A 13,973-nucleotide genomic window follows, 5' to 3' on the forward strand; every position below is an offset into this window, starting at 1 on the left:
GAGGGCCCTGTCTGCTGTGCCTAAACCTTCTCTGTTAACCCCAGCCACCTGTTCTAAATTATCATCCTCACCTCCCATTAACACAGCCAAAAGAGATGTGAGTGATCAAGGGTTGCTCTCCTCCGCTTCCTCCCCCTCCTTGGCTCCCTGTCTTCAGATGGCTCTGGATGACTCACTCTTACTGGGAGCTCGAGATAGCTTCTTTAATCCTGGAGGTTTGGGAGTTTAAAGCCCTCAGAACTTGAGATGCTTCCTCAGACCTAGCTGGGGTTCCTCACAAAAAACATGGAATCAAATTTTACATCAAGAGACTGGCACCTCTTTGAAAGGGCCTGATCTCTGCCCCTTGGATCCCAGAACTCTTTTCAGAGTCTGTTCATAGCAGATGACATACTGGTGGGCTGAGCACTGTGGATCCTGTGTTGAGTCCTTTCTGTCCCACCCCGCCTTCAGTGCCATCTCTGGAGACCCAAGTGGAGACCACAGTGGCCCCAAGAAAGTTTTTACATGAGCCTGGGAGGCAAAAAGCTCTGCCACATGTCTGCTGTGTGATCTTGGGAAAGTCACTTCATTTCTCTGTTCCTCAATTACCTTATCTGTAAAATGGGGATTAAGAGTATGAGTCCCTTGATTCTGCAAGGGGTGCAATTGTTTGACAGTGGAAAGCTCCAGGACTCAGTACCTTTACATCCCAATTATCCCTTTGCCCCTTATCAGTGTTGGACAGTAGTAGTTTTCCACATCGGGAAGATTTTCCTCAGCATCAGTCCTCCCTCAGAACTGCCTTCTTTGAACACACACTCTCTCTCTCTTTCTCTCTCTCTCACTCACACACTCTCCCACATACACCAAAAAGCCCAGGATCCCTTGTAATTCACACATTTTAGCAGACAATCCCACAATCTGTATTCTGCTTCTTCTCTACAGAGCTGCCGTGGAAGCATATCCAGAGTTCTTTTATAAACCAGAAATCTTGATTTCCCTACAATCTAGCTTGGAGCCTAGGGAGGGAAGACAGACACCTAGATTTTCCTATTCCAAGAGATTGGAGATGGAGGGATGCCAGGGGTCAGATGGCTCTTTGAACTAAGCAAGGACCTCAAGGACCTTAGAGTCTAATAATAATAATAACTGTGGAATTTGTTAAGTGCTTACTATGTGCCAAACTCAATACTAAACACTTGGTAGACACAAGATAATCAAGTCAGACATGTCCCTGTACCTCATGGGGCTCAAAGTCTAAAGAGGAGCGAGAACAGTTATTGAATCTCCATTTCAAATTAGGAAACTGAGGCACAGAGAAGTTAAGTGATTTGCCCAAGGTTCCAAAAAAAGGCAAATAGTGGGATTGGGATTAGAATCCAGGTCCCCTGTCTCCCAGACCCATGCATGCTCTTTCCACTAAGGGGTCAACTATTCCAGCCCGCTGCCTTTCAGGGGGGCTAGCAGAAGGGCATCTCTTCTATCTGTGGGGCTCCCCTGCCGAGTAGTTTGTCTGACATTGCTTTTTAGTCATACCATCTATCCACCTTATGGCCCTCATGAGTATCCCGGCTCGGCCACCTGCCAGCTGTGTGACTGTGGGCAAGTCACTTCACTTCTCTGTGCCTCAGTTACCTCATCTGTAAAGTGGGGATGAGGACTGTGAGCCCCATGTGGGACATCCTGATTCCACTGTGTCTACCCCAGCGCTTAGAACAGTGCTCGGCACATAGTAAGCGCTTAACAAATACCAACAAATACCAAATATATCTATTTACTTTTGCATTCTCTGTTCATATGTTTACTCATTTTCTATTATTTGTATCTCTTTTCCTACTCACTTACCTATAGTTAAGTGGCAATCTATGTCTTTTAGAATACAAACCCCTAGAGGGCAGGAACCATCCCCTTTACCCAGGATTTAGTAAAATTTCCTGCATACAATAAGTGCTTAGTACAAACAATTGCTGATGCAAGGGGTCGATGACAACATTGTACAGAAATGGTGCTTAATAGGTGACTTACTTATGGGAAGCTCTTCCTTAAAGGTAATTTGATTTAGTTCCCCCCCCCCCCCAATTCTTTAGTGTGCATTTTACCCTGAAATAAGTCGTTTATTTTCAAACAGGATAGTTCTGGTGCCTTTAAAAAAGTCCCTGGGAACTTCCTTGACAAGTCAGCATCGCTTGCTGGTTTTTCCACTTTTGGGGTAGTGAATGGTAACCCTTTCCCAGCAGGTAGCTATAATCCGCCAGAATCAATGGAAAGATCCTTCTTCTGACATTGAGAGAAACAAGTCCAGCACATATTGTCTTTCCTCTGTTCTCCCTCCCCACCCACTCTCCACAGGAGGGTAAATAAATCTGTGAAAAATCAGGCTCAGAGCTGCCTGTGTGTGTTGGCTATTGGATTCCTGGTGTTAACCTATGTCTCAGTTAAGCAATCAGTATTTACTGAGTGCTTTCCACGTGCAGAGAATTGAACTAAGAGCTTGGGAGAGTGCAATATATAAAAGTTGGTAGACACAGTCCTCACCACAAGGAGTTTACAATCTCAGCCCTTGACTCTCAGAGTGTTCTCCCAACACCTTCAGATAGATGCTAACAAATTCCAAGTAGAGTGGTCCCCCACATTCCCCCCCCACCCCAAAGGGGTCCCTATATGCTCCCTGTGGGCAGGGCACATGTCTATCAACTCTGTTGCATTGTACAGCAGCAGTCCCTGCCCACAACGGGCTCACCCGTTGTCTGCTGGGTGACTTTGGGCAAGTCAGTTAACCTCTCTGTGCCTCAAGTTAACTCATCTGTAAAATGGTGATTAAGACCGTGAGTCCCATAAGGGTCAGGGACTGTGTTGTCTTGTGTGTGGCACATAGTAAGCCCTTAACAAATACCAGAAAAAAGCAAGGATGTTGGGATGGAAGAGAGTTTAGGGAGGTAAGGAGATCTGGGGTAGCTCATGCCTGACAGGTTTGATTTTGTTAACAAAGTAGTTGGAAAGGTCATCGGGGTAAGAGAAGGAGGAAGTGGAAGTATCGAAGGGTTTCGGGAGGTAGTTCAAGGTGAGGGATTAGTTAAAGGTGAGGAATGAGTGATGGGGTAAATGGGTGGAGGTGTCAATCAATCAATCAATGGTATTTACTGAGCACTTATTATGTGCAGAGCACTGTACTAAGCGCTTGGGAGAGTACATTACAAGAGAATTAGCAGACACTGTTGTTGGTATTTATTAAGCGCTTACTATGTGCAGAGCACTGTTCTAAGCGCTGGGGGAGATACAAGGTAATCAGATTGTCCCACATGAGGCTCACAGTTAATCCCCATTTTACAGATGAGGTAACTGAGGCACAGAGAAGTTAAGTGACTTGCCCACAGTCACACAGCTGACAAGTGGCAGAGCTGGGAGTCGAACCCAAGACCTCTGACTCCGAAGCCCAGGCTCTTTCCACTGAGCCACGCTGCTTATAGGTCCCTGCCTACAACAAGGCTGCAGGAGAAGTTATACTGCTATATAGAAGAAAGGACACATTTTAGCAAGCAGGATGAATTTGAAGTGGATGAGTTCAGCCTTCTGCTTGAATTTTCACCAGCAGTGCTCCACAGTGGGAGGGCAGGAGCTGAGGAAACCTAATGTGAAGGTGATCAGAGTTTGGGGTTAGCAGTCCAAAATTTAACAGCAGGATGGGGGATTGAGGGAGTTGAGTAGGACAAAGAGGGTGGTTCTGAGGGCCTGATTTTGTGCATCAAGAGAGGAGGGGTTAAGAAGGGACTACAACTGACGTGTGGTGGCGTGGGGTAGGTGTTGAGTTGGTGGAGGCCTAGTGATCTCGGGTCTCTTTTGGCGGGCAAGAATGCTCCCCAGTTTTCTATGGTGTTGTTTTGGGGACTTAATCAGAACTCCAGCCATACCGTGCTCCCCGTTGAGCCGATGGCTCGGTGGAAAGAGCCCGGGCTTGGGAGTCAGAGGTCATGGTTTCGAATCCTGGCTCTGCCCCTTGTCGGCTGTGTGACTGTGGGCAAGTCACTTAACTTCTCTGTGCCTCAGTGACCTCATCTGTAAAATGGGGATTAACACCGTGAGTCTCACGAGGGACAATCGGATTACCCTGTATCTACCCCAGCGCTTAGAAGAGTGCTCTGCACATAGTAATCGCTTAACAAATGCCAATATTATTATTATTACTGTTATAATGCAATAAATCCTGGAAGATAGGTCCATTTAGCTGCCTTTGCTTAGAGAGCAGGGCAAGTTGGCTTTCGAGAGCCTTCTAAAGTGCCCAGGCTCACAGATGGCTAGGCTTTCTTCCCTGGTGGATCGCTACCTACTGCCTTCCCTCCTCCACACTGTCAAGGGCTTGGTCAAGCCCACAGGAACCAAACCCTGGAGCCAGCTCAGACTAAGAGAAATCAGAACCCTAGAAACTCTGACAAACCCTTTCAACCGTCCCATCCCCCGGTGCCACATTTCAGACAGGTGGCAGCAGCCAGGCGGAACAGGAAGTGAGCAGAAACTCACACATGAGGATGAACACATGGGGCTGCCCGTGGGCTGGCAGAGCTAGATTCCGCAGGCAGCCTTGAAGTACCTGCAGGGCCTGCCACAAAGCCAGTGCTAAATTTACAGCCAAAGAGGCTGAAGTGATTTAAAAATCTCACGTCGTAAATCTGAGATGTCTTCGAACGCTACCATGGCCACCATTTATCTCATCCTGCTCGGGCTGAAGCCTACCGCTACCAGAGGAACCGAAAGGCACTTCCGGAGAACCCCGGCAAAAACTAAGCCCTGCCCAAAACGACGTTTTCAGCCAATTCCATTTGGGACCAAGCACCTCTGGCTCAGCAGATTCTTGGTGATATATATGATGGCATTTGTTAAGCGCTTACTATGTGCAAAGCACTGTTCTAAGCGCTGGGTGGGATACAAGGTGATCACAATGTCCCATGTGGGGCTCACGGTCTTCATCCCCATTTTCCAGCTGAGGTAACTAAGGCCCAGAAAAGTGAAGTGACTTGCCCAAAGTCACACAGCTGACAAGCGGCGGAGCCGGGAGTCGAACCCATGACCTCTGACTCCCAAGCCCGGACTCTTTCCACTGAGCCATGCTGCTTCCCTTAAGCTGTGGTGATGTCTCCACAGCTGGGACTAGGACAACCCAGGCCAGCATCAGACCGGACAAGAGCAGCAACCAAACCACTCCCTCCCTTACCTGCTGCGTGACCTTGGGCAAGTCGCTTCACTTCTCTGAGCTTCAGTTTCCTTATCTGCAAAATGGAGATTCAATACCTCTTCTCCCTCCTTTAGCTCATGACCCCTAAGTCTGTAAGCTCACTGTGGGCAGGGAATGCGTCTGTCTATTGCTGTACTGTACTCTCCCAGGCTCTTAGTACAGTGCTCCGCACACAACGAGTACTCAATAAATACGATTGAATGAATGAATGAACGGGGATCTCGTCCGACTTGATTATCTTGTATCTATCCCTGTGCTGAGCACAGTGCTCAGCACACCGTAAATGCTCAACAAATATTAGCAGTAGAGAGAAGCAGCGTGGCTCAGGGGAAAGAACACGGGTTGAGGGGTCAGGGGTCATGGGTTCTAATCCCGGCTCCGCCACCTGTCAGCTGTGTGACTTTGGGCAAGTCATTGAACTTCTCGGTGCCTCAGTTACCTCATCTCTAAAATGGGGGATGAAGACTGTGAGCCTCATGTGGGACGTCCTGATTACCCTGTATCTACCCCAGCGCCTAGAAGCAGAGAAGCAGCGTGGCTCAGTGGAAAGAGCCCGGGTTTGAGAGTCAGAAGTCATGGGTTCTAATCCCGGCTCCATCACTTGTCAGCTGTGTGACTTTGGGCAAGTCATTTCACTTCTCTGGGCCTCACTTACCTCATCTGTAAAATGGGGGGGAAGACCATGAACCCCACATGGGACAACCTGATCACCTTGTATTCCCCCCAGCACTTAGAACAGTGCTTTGCACATAGTAAGTGCTTCACAAATACCAATATTATTATAGAACAGTGCTTTGCACCTAGTAAGGGCTTTAAAAATACCAACATCATTGTTATAGAACAGTGCTTGGCACATAGTAAGCGCTACACAGATACCAACATTACTATTAGTAGTAGTAGTAAAATTGTTATGATTATTATTTGTATTATTTCTACTGGTATTACAAAGAAGCAGCGTGGCTCAGTGGAAAGAGCCCGGGCTTGGAAATCGGAGGTCATGGGTTCGAATCCAGGCTCTGCCCCTGGGCAGCTGTGTGACTGGGGGTAAAGTCACTTAACTTCTCTGTGCCTCAGTTACCTCATCTGTAAAATGGGGATTAAGACTGTGAGCCTCAAGTGGGACAACCTGATGACCCTGTATCTCGCCCAGCGCTTAGAACAGTGCTCTGCACGTAGTAAGCGCTTAACGGACGCCCACATTATTAAGCAGCGTGGCTCAATGGCGATAGCCCGGGCTTGGGAGTCAGAGGTCATGGGTTCGAATCCCGGCTCTGCCACTTGGCAGCTGTGTGACTGTGGGCAAGTCACTTCACTTCTCTGGGCCTCAGTTCCTTCATCTGCAAAGTGGGGATGAAGACTGGGAGCCTCACGTGGGACAACCTGATGACCCTGTGTCTAGCCCAGCGCTCAGAACAGTGTTCTGCACATAGTAAGCGCTTAACAAATACCCACATTATTCATCTTAGCAGATCCAGCCCTGGAGCGTCGCCAGGCCACGGAAGGATCCGGGCCGCGGTCGGGCCAGCCTGCGCATCTCCCTTCCCGCCACCAGGTGGCGGACACGACGCACTGCAAGAGCGGCCGTTCCTCCCCTGGGCTCTGCGGCCCTGGCAGCCCAACGGCTAACTAACTAACTAACCAACCTATCGCCTCCAAAGGAAGCCAAACTCGGCCTCTAGGGACACCGGCGAGGAAAGCCAAAGCTCAGCCTGACCCCAGATCTCACCAGAAAGCACGAGGTCAGAGAGCCGCCCCTGCTGCCAGAGCCAAGCTTGGTCGGTTGGGCCAGTCAAGGGATCTCCGTCGAGTCGGCGCACCTGGACTCTCCTCTCCGAGCCCCGGGATCCGGAGGAATCCCGAGCGGAGAACAAATCTGCTATGACAGGACACCCCACCTCCAGTCCCTCACCCCCCGTGCCCCCCAACCCCCCGGGAGGAGTCGGCAGAGGTCACTTTGCTATAATAAGAAATGACCTTTTACTTTCCAGGGAGAAAGAGGGAATAATGTAGCCGGGGGAGAAGAAGAGATCCAAATCCAAGTGGGCTATCCCCAAGCGTCGCTCGCGACCTCTGCCCACCCAGAGAATTCCACACGAGGGGCAGATGGAGGGGGAAAGAAGAAACCGGCAGCTCCAACCGGGAAGAAAGGCCCCGCAAGCTTGAAGCGTGTGAAAATAACGTAGACATTGAGGTATAGTGGAAAAATCGTGGGAAGGAGAGTCCAGGAGACCAGGTTTCTAATCCCAGCTCAGCCATTTGTCAGATGAGGGACCACTGGCGGATCGCTTGACCTCTCTATGCTTCTGTTTCCTCATCTGTAAAATGGGAATAAAATGCCTTCTCCCTTACTCTTAGATCATGAGCCCCATGTGGGAAAGGGACTGCGTCTGTTCTGATTATCTTTTGTTCAGCACTTAGTACGGTGCCTGACGCATAGTAAGCACTTAACAGATACCATGAGAAAGCACTTAATGAATATAATTATTATTTCTCTAGCATTTTTAGTTTCCACAACACTTTCAAATCAGTTAACTCATTGGTCCTCGTCACTACCCAGCGAGAAAGGTCGGGACACAGATTAGTGTCCTCATTTTATTGATGGGGAAACTGACTTATGGGGAAGTGAATTAACTTGCCCAAAGTCACCCAGCAGGTCAGAGGCAGAGAGGTCCGCTAAAGCTTAAGATTTTCAAGCTTCCCCGGATGAGAGGGCTTGGCGTGTGTGTCACTGAGTGGAAATCAGGACTGGGTGTGGAAGAAAGTCCAGGAATTGCTGCTTCCTAAGACTGCCGGGCCCTCGGGGGCCTCGGACTCTTCCGTCAGAATGCCTTTCTTAGACATTTTCCTTCTCCTATTTTCCCCAGGGGATGATGAGGATGGCGTTTTCTTAACCTTTTGTGGAAGACAGGAGAAGGTGCTGGTCACCAAGTCTTCTGAAGACTCTGCAATAACTGCTGGTGCAGTTGAGTCCAGGAAATGCCCCAGTACCAGAGGGGGGTTTGGACGATAGGCAGACCTCTCCTAGCTGACCACCAGAGGATTATCCCTCCACTCTTTCCCTCCTTCCCTCCCTTGACCGCGAAGCCCTCTGGCCATCACTTCGGTAGCAGCCAGAAGAGCAGTGATGAGCCTCACTCTGGCATCTTAAAGGCTCCAAGAAGAATCATGTTCTCTGGTTTCCCAGAACCACAAAAAGGACACTATTTCCTAAAGCTGAACATCAAATAACACTCTGTCACTTTGAATTTGTTCCCACAGAAGAGGACTTCAGACTGAACAGAGAGATGCAATCTTATTATTTTTAGGGAGTGAGAAAGAAAGTCTTAATAAACACAAGCACGCACATACACACACAATTCTGCCGTTTCCTCTTTCTGCTGCACGAGGCACTTCTCTCCTATGAGGTAGACGTTCCTCACGGGCATCTTCAAGGCCATCGTGGGGGAAACTCGGTGCCAGTGAATTCGTTCAAACAATCAAACAGACTTTGGGTTTTCCAAAGAGGAAAAAATAGAAGGAAATTTGAGACAGTGACAAAGGGACTATGAACTTTCTCATCTGAGTCACTCTCCAGCTTCAGGTAGCTGGTGTTGGAAATGGGGGTGTCTCTCCATCCCAATTCAGATCCCATTACAGAACTGCCCTCCCTGGCTCCCAAAACAAACCAGCCTTCAGGATTGAGGGGCCATGGTGAACTGAGGGTTGAAAGCAGCACGTGTTCTTCACTTTGGCCCCAAATGCCAGGAGAGAGAGAGCAGGGGAGGAAAGGGACCTCAGAGGAGATCCTGCTAAAATGGGAAAGCAAACAAAATCCAGAGGAACTATAAAAAATGAGGGTTGGGATTTTCCAAGGGGATCCCAAACAATGGACAATTGGAGGGCGGAAAAAGCAGAAGAAACTAGGAGACCGTGAGAGCTTCCGAGCATGGCTGGGGCTCCTGCTTCCTCCTCTCTTCCCCTCAAGAACTTAGGCTTATTGCTAAACTCTGGTTGTCAGGGCTGAGAGTCAAAAAGTGATTTTGTTTGTTACATGTTCAGAATAACGAGAGAGGGACTGCTGGGAAAACTGGCCAAAAGAGTGGGCTTGGGGAACAGAGACTAGGGAAGACTATGACACAGGGAGAAAGGAGGAGTTTAGCTAGGGAGATTAGGAAGAGAGGAAAATAATAATAATAATATTGGTGAAATGCTTACTATGTGCCAAGCTCTGAAATGAGCTCTAAGGTAGATATAAGATAAGCAAGTTGGACACAGTCCCAGTCCTTTATGGGGCTCACAGTCGAAGTAGAAGAGAGAAAAGGTATTGTATCTCCATTTTACAGATGAGGAAACTGAGGCACAGAGAATTAAGTGACTTCCCAAGGCCACATAGCAGGCATGGGGCGAAATTGGGATTAAAGCCCAAGTCCTCTGATCCCAGGCCCGTGCTATTTTCACTAAACCACATTGCTTTACGGAGTTTGGGGGAAAGGAGGAATCGGGGAGATTTTCCTAGAGGGAGAGGAGAATGTAGGGAGATTTTGCTAAGCAGACTAGAGGGAGAGGAAGAAGGGGGAGATTTCTCCCCATGTGGGCATTAAATCCATGTGATGAAAATCATAGGCACAAACTTGGAAGTGAGCATCCAGATTTGGGAATTTTCTGAGTCACCAAACAGTAATACTTTTAAGAGTCACAAAGACTGGTTATCAGAGACTGTCAGAGACTGACTCCTCCCTTGTTTCAGAGGCTAGCACATTATTTTCACTCATCCCAAGATGATTGTTTCTTCTTAAGACACTGCTGAATGAAACTTTAAAAGTCACCTTTTCCAGTCACCCTGGCAGAAATTATCTCCTGTCTCTTTAAGACTTATATTTTCCTCCTGCCTGCACTTTTTCTCCCTCTAGCAGACATGAGCTAATGCCTTTACAAGAAAACTGGAGGCACCAATCTTGGGAGGTTTGTTACATGGGACTTGTTTGGCACAATCTTAAATGTTGTTTGCTGGGACCAACAAAACCTTGATTCTGTGGAGCTTTCTCGTAAAGAGGATTTTGAGGGAGGGGTTTTGCTATGGTTTCTAATTTGAAACCTTCCTCCTCTGAGGAGGGTCTTCAGGTGGTAACCTCTTCTGGCTCTCACATTCAGCCGGGGGCCCGTCCCCCAGGCAGCCTGTACTGGAGGAATTTAATTATTAGGCTGAAGTGAAATGTAATGCTGAAACTCCTTTTTCCCAATCAGCAATTCCGAAGACCTTGCCAGCAGTTTAGCCTGTAGTCCGCCAACAGATTCAGACTCTGATCAATTCTCCCTGCAATTTTTTCCCCCACTCCCTGCCTCCCACACCCCAGATCTCCCCATATCCTCACTCTGATCCATTCTCTTCCATTTTCTGAGTCCCCATAATTAGTGTGCCTGATGAAGAATCATCCTAGTGATAGTTCTTGGTTCCAGGATGCTGTTTTTCTTCCCGGTGAACCACCGTCCATTGGTAAATGGGAGCAAGTGTGCTGCCACAGCCAGATAATCAACTGTTATTTATTGAGTGCTTACTATGTGCAGAGGACTGTACTAAGCCCTCAGGAGATTACAATACAATAGAATAGCCATATTTTGTGCCCACAGTGAATTTACAATAAGCCCCGGGATCCCTACGCCTGAAACCCACCATGCCTCTGATGGAACGGTAGTCCATCTCTGGCCAAGAGCAACCCAAGCCGGAAAGAGCCCAGTGAATTCTCCCTCTCTCACAACCAACATCTTGCCTGCCTTCCTGCCTGCCGGCACCATTCCACTGAGACCAGTAGGAAAGATCGAAAGAGCAACCCAAACGAGGCTCTTCATTCATTCATTCAATCTTATTTATTGAGCGCTTACTGTGTGCAGAGCATTGTAATAAGCACTTGGGAAAGTACAGTAATGAACAGTGACATTCCCTTCCCACAACAAGCTTACAAACTAGAGGGACGAGCTTACGGCCTAAACCAGGTGGGAAGAGGTCTTAACTAATAGTAATTATGGTACTTGTCAGTGCTCACTACAGGCCAAGCACTGTTCTAAACACTGGAATAGATATAAATAAATCAGGTTGGACTCTGTCCCTGTTTCACACGGGGCTCATAGTCTAAGAAGGAGGGAGTAGGATTTAAACTCCATTTTATAGGTGAGGTAACTGAGGTACAGAGAAGTTAAGTGACTTGTCCGAGATCGGGCAGTAGACGTGTGGCAGAGCTGGGATTAGAACCCAGTTCCTCTGACTCCCAGCCCATGCTCTTTCAATGAGACCACGGTGCTTCTCTCACCTGACGCTGCTCAGAAGGCCTAACCTAATGGGCAGGGATTGTCTCTATCTGTTGCAGAATTGTACATTCCAAGCGCTCAATAAATACTACTGAATGAATGAATAAAGCCGTCTTTGGAAGGCGATCCCACAACCTCCCTCAATAATCTGGATCCATTGTCTCAAAGTTTCTTTGGCCAAAAAGTTATCTCGCTACCTCCCTAAATCCTTCCAACTGAACTTCCTTCTATTTCCTTTCTTCAGTGGAAATGGAGAGCAACTCATCCCTCCTCGCCTCCCACTTCACAATCAATCGGTGGCATTTATTGAGTGCTTACTGTGTGCAGAGCACTATACTAAATGCTTGGGAGAGTACAGTATAACACAGTTGGTAGACATGTATCCTGCCCACAAGAAGCTTACATCTAGAGGAGAAGCTTCAAGTCTAGAAGAGAGCTTACAGCCTTTAGAGACTTGGGGAACGTGGATATCCATTCCTTGGACCTAAATATCTCCTAGATTTCCCGGTGGTTCACTTCCACCCTTTCCCCTGTTGGCCTTATGAGGTAAAGTCCAGGGTCTCTAATGCCAGCTGGGCAAGATGAGAGGTATCTGCATCATTTCAACTGTATTAAAATTATTTCTCATCTCACCGAGGCCAAGCGAGACCGGATGATGGAGAGCTCGACCATAGGATGGAGGAGAGAATGTGTCTTTATTGTTGTATTGTACTCTCCCAAGTGCTTAGTACAGTGCACTGCACTCAGTAAGCGCTCAATAAATATGATTGATTGAATGAATGCACGATAGTCCGGTTGGAAGTGGAGACTGGGCTGGGGGGTCCTTATGCCTCTGGAGAGGAAGGGAAGTATGTCAACCCAGAGCTGGATTAGAAATGTAACTAGATGTGAACTGCACCCAGCCTGGAATGAGGAGATTTACTCTGTGGGAGAATTTGCTGTGGGTTGGGGAGAAGGTGTCTGCCGACCAGCTTCTTGGCAGGATGGATCTCTCTGGGGCCCGTAAGAACCTGTCCTCCAGCCAGAGTCACAGAGTCACACTGCCAGCTACCACACTCCCTTCAGGCACATAAGAAGCCCCAAAGCCAGAGGCAAAACAACTATAAATTCAGTGGCTCTGTAGTCATCCTCTAGACTGTAAGCTCACTGTGGGCAGGGAGAGTGTCTGTTTATTGTTATATTGTACAAGCACTTAGTACAGTGCTTTGCACACAGTAAGCACTCAATAAATATGTTCGAATGAAAGAACGAATCGTGTCCAGCCTTCCCAGCCCTGCCTACTGTGTCACTTGTACTGCCTCCCACGCCCTGCCCAATCACTAGGAACAGCTGACATCAACCAATCAGTCAACCAAAGGGATTTAACTGTACTAAATAATATCTTCAGCCTGGACCCAAAATCTATGACAGACTCAACACCACAAGATCTTTCAAAAAACTTGGTACTAGATTAAAATTTGGGAAAGATTATCTTCTGCCAAGGATGATTCATGTGTTGCTTTGACTGAACACAGCAGGATGATGACTACTCAAGTACCCCTCCAACCCATGGAGTATGTGGCTTTGGGGAGCTGGGATTCACTGAAGAAGGATTGAAGCAATGATGTGCCTTAAAAATAGGACTTGGGCCAGATTTGGGGTGCTTAGCACCTAGAGTCTGTGAGAGATAAAGAATTTGCCACTGAGGCAGAGCCCTGCTGAAATCCTGTGGCGACATTTCTCCGTATGCGGAACTGGGCAGAGGCAGCCAGACGAAAGCTATGCGGTTTCTCCTTGGACCATTCAACCAACTGACTGAAGAAAACAAGATTCCTCCACCCCCTCTAGCTGTAAAGTACCAACTCTTGTTATGTTGTTATATTGTACTCTCCCAAGCACTTAATACAGTGCTCTACATCTCTGTGGTGGCCTCTCTGCCCACATCCTGCCTCTGGCCTGGTACGTCCTCCCCCCTCTTATCCTCATATCCAACAGACAATTGTTCTTCCCTACTTCAAAGCCTTATTGGAGACATATGTCCTCCAACAGGCCTTCCCTGACTATGCCCTCCTTTTCTCTTTCACTCCCTTCTGTGTCTCCCTAACTTGCATCCCTTTATTCATCACCCCCCACCCCGGCCCTACAGCACTAATGTACATATCTGTAATTTATTTATTTATATTAATGTCTGTCTCCCCTTCTAGACCGTAAGCTCTTTGTGGGCAGAGAATGTGTCTGTTTATTGTCATACTGTACTCTCCCAAGTGCTCAGTACAGCGCTCTGCATACAGTAAGTGCTCAATAAATTTGATAGACTGACAGTAAGCACTCAATAAATGTGACTGATTGATTGACCGTCCCTGCCCAACCCCAACCCGATCTCTTTGGACCCTTCATCCCACCTCCCTGGTAAATCCTGTTAATGCACCATTCATGCTGTCCGGGGCAACGGGGGTGGGGCAGAGAAAGAGGAGTTGACTGGCTATCTGGTTGCTGGGCAACC

General features: G+C 48.0%; 1 long non-coding RNA gene across 1 annotated transcript; it reads left to right on the forward strand.

Moving 5' to 3' along the window:
• The first annotated feature begins 6,716 nt into the window (after positions 1-6,716).
• Positions 6,717-8,562, forward strand: LOC103170485. Its single transcript, XR_486210.4, has 3 exons — positions 6,717-6,948; positions 7,198-7,400; positions 8,074-8,562. It is a non-coding gene; the product is annotated as an uncharacterized LOC103170485 (long non-coding RNA).
• Positions 8,563-13,973: the final 5,411 nt, after the last annotated feature.

Source organism: Ornithorhynchus anatinus, chromosome 8 (assembly GCF_004115215.2).
Source record: "Ornithorhynchus anatinus isolate Pmale09 chromosome 8, mOrnAna1.pri.v4, whole genome shotgun sequence".
Classification (NCBI taxonomy): domain Eukaryota; kingdom Metazoa; phylum Chordata; class Mammalia; order Monotremata; family Ornithorhynchidae; genus Ornithorhynchus; species Ornithorhynchus anatinus.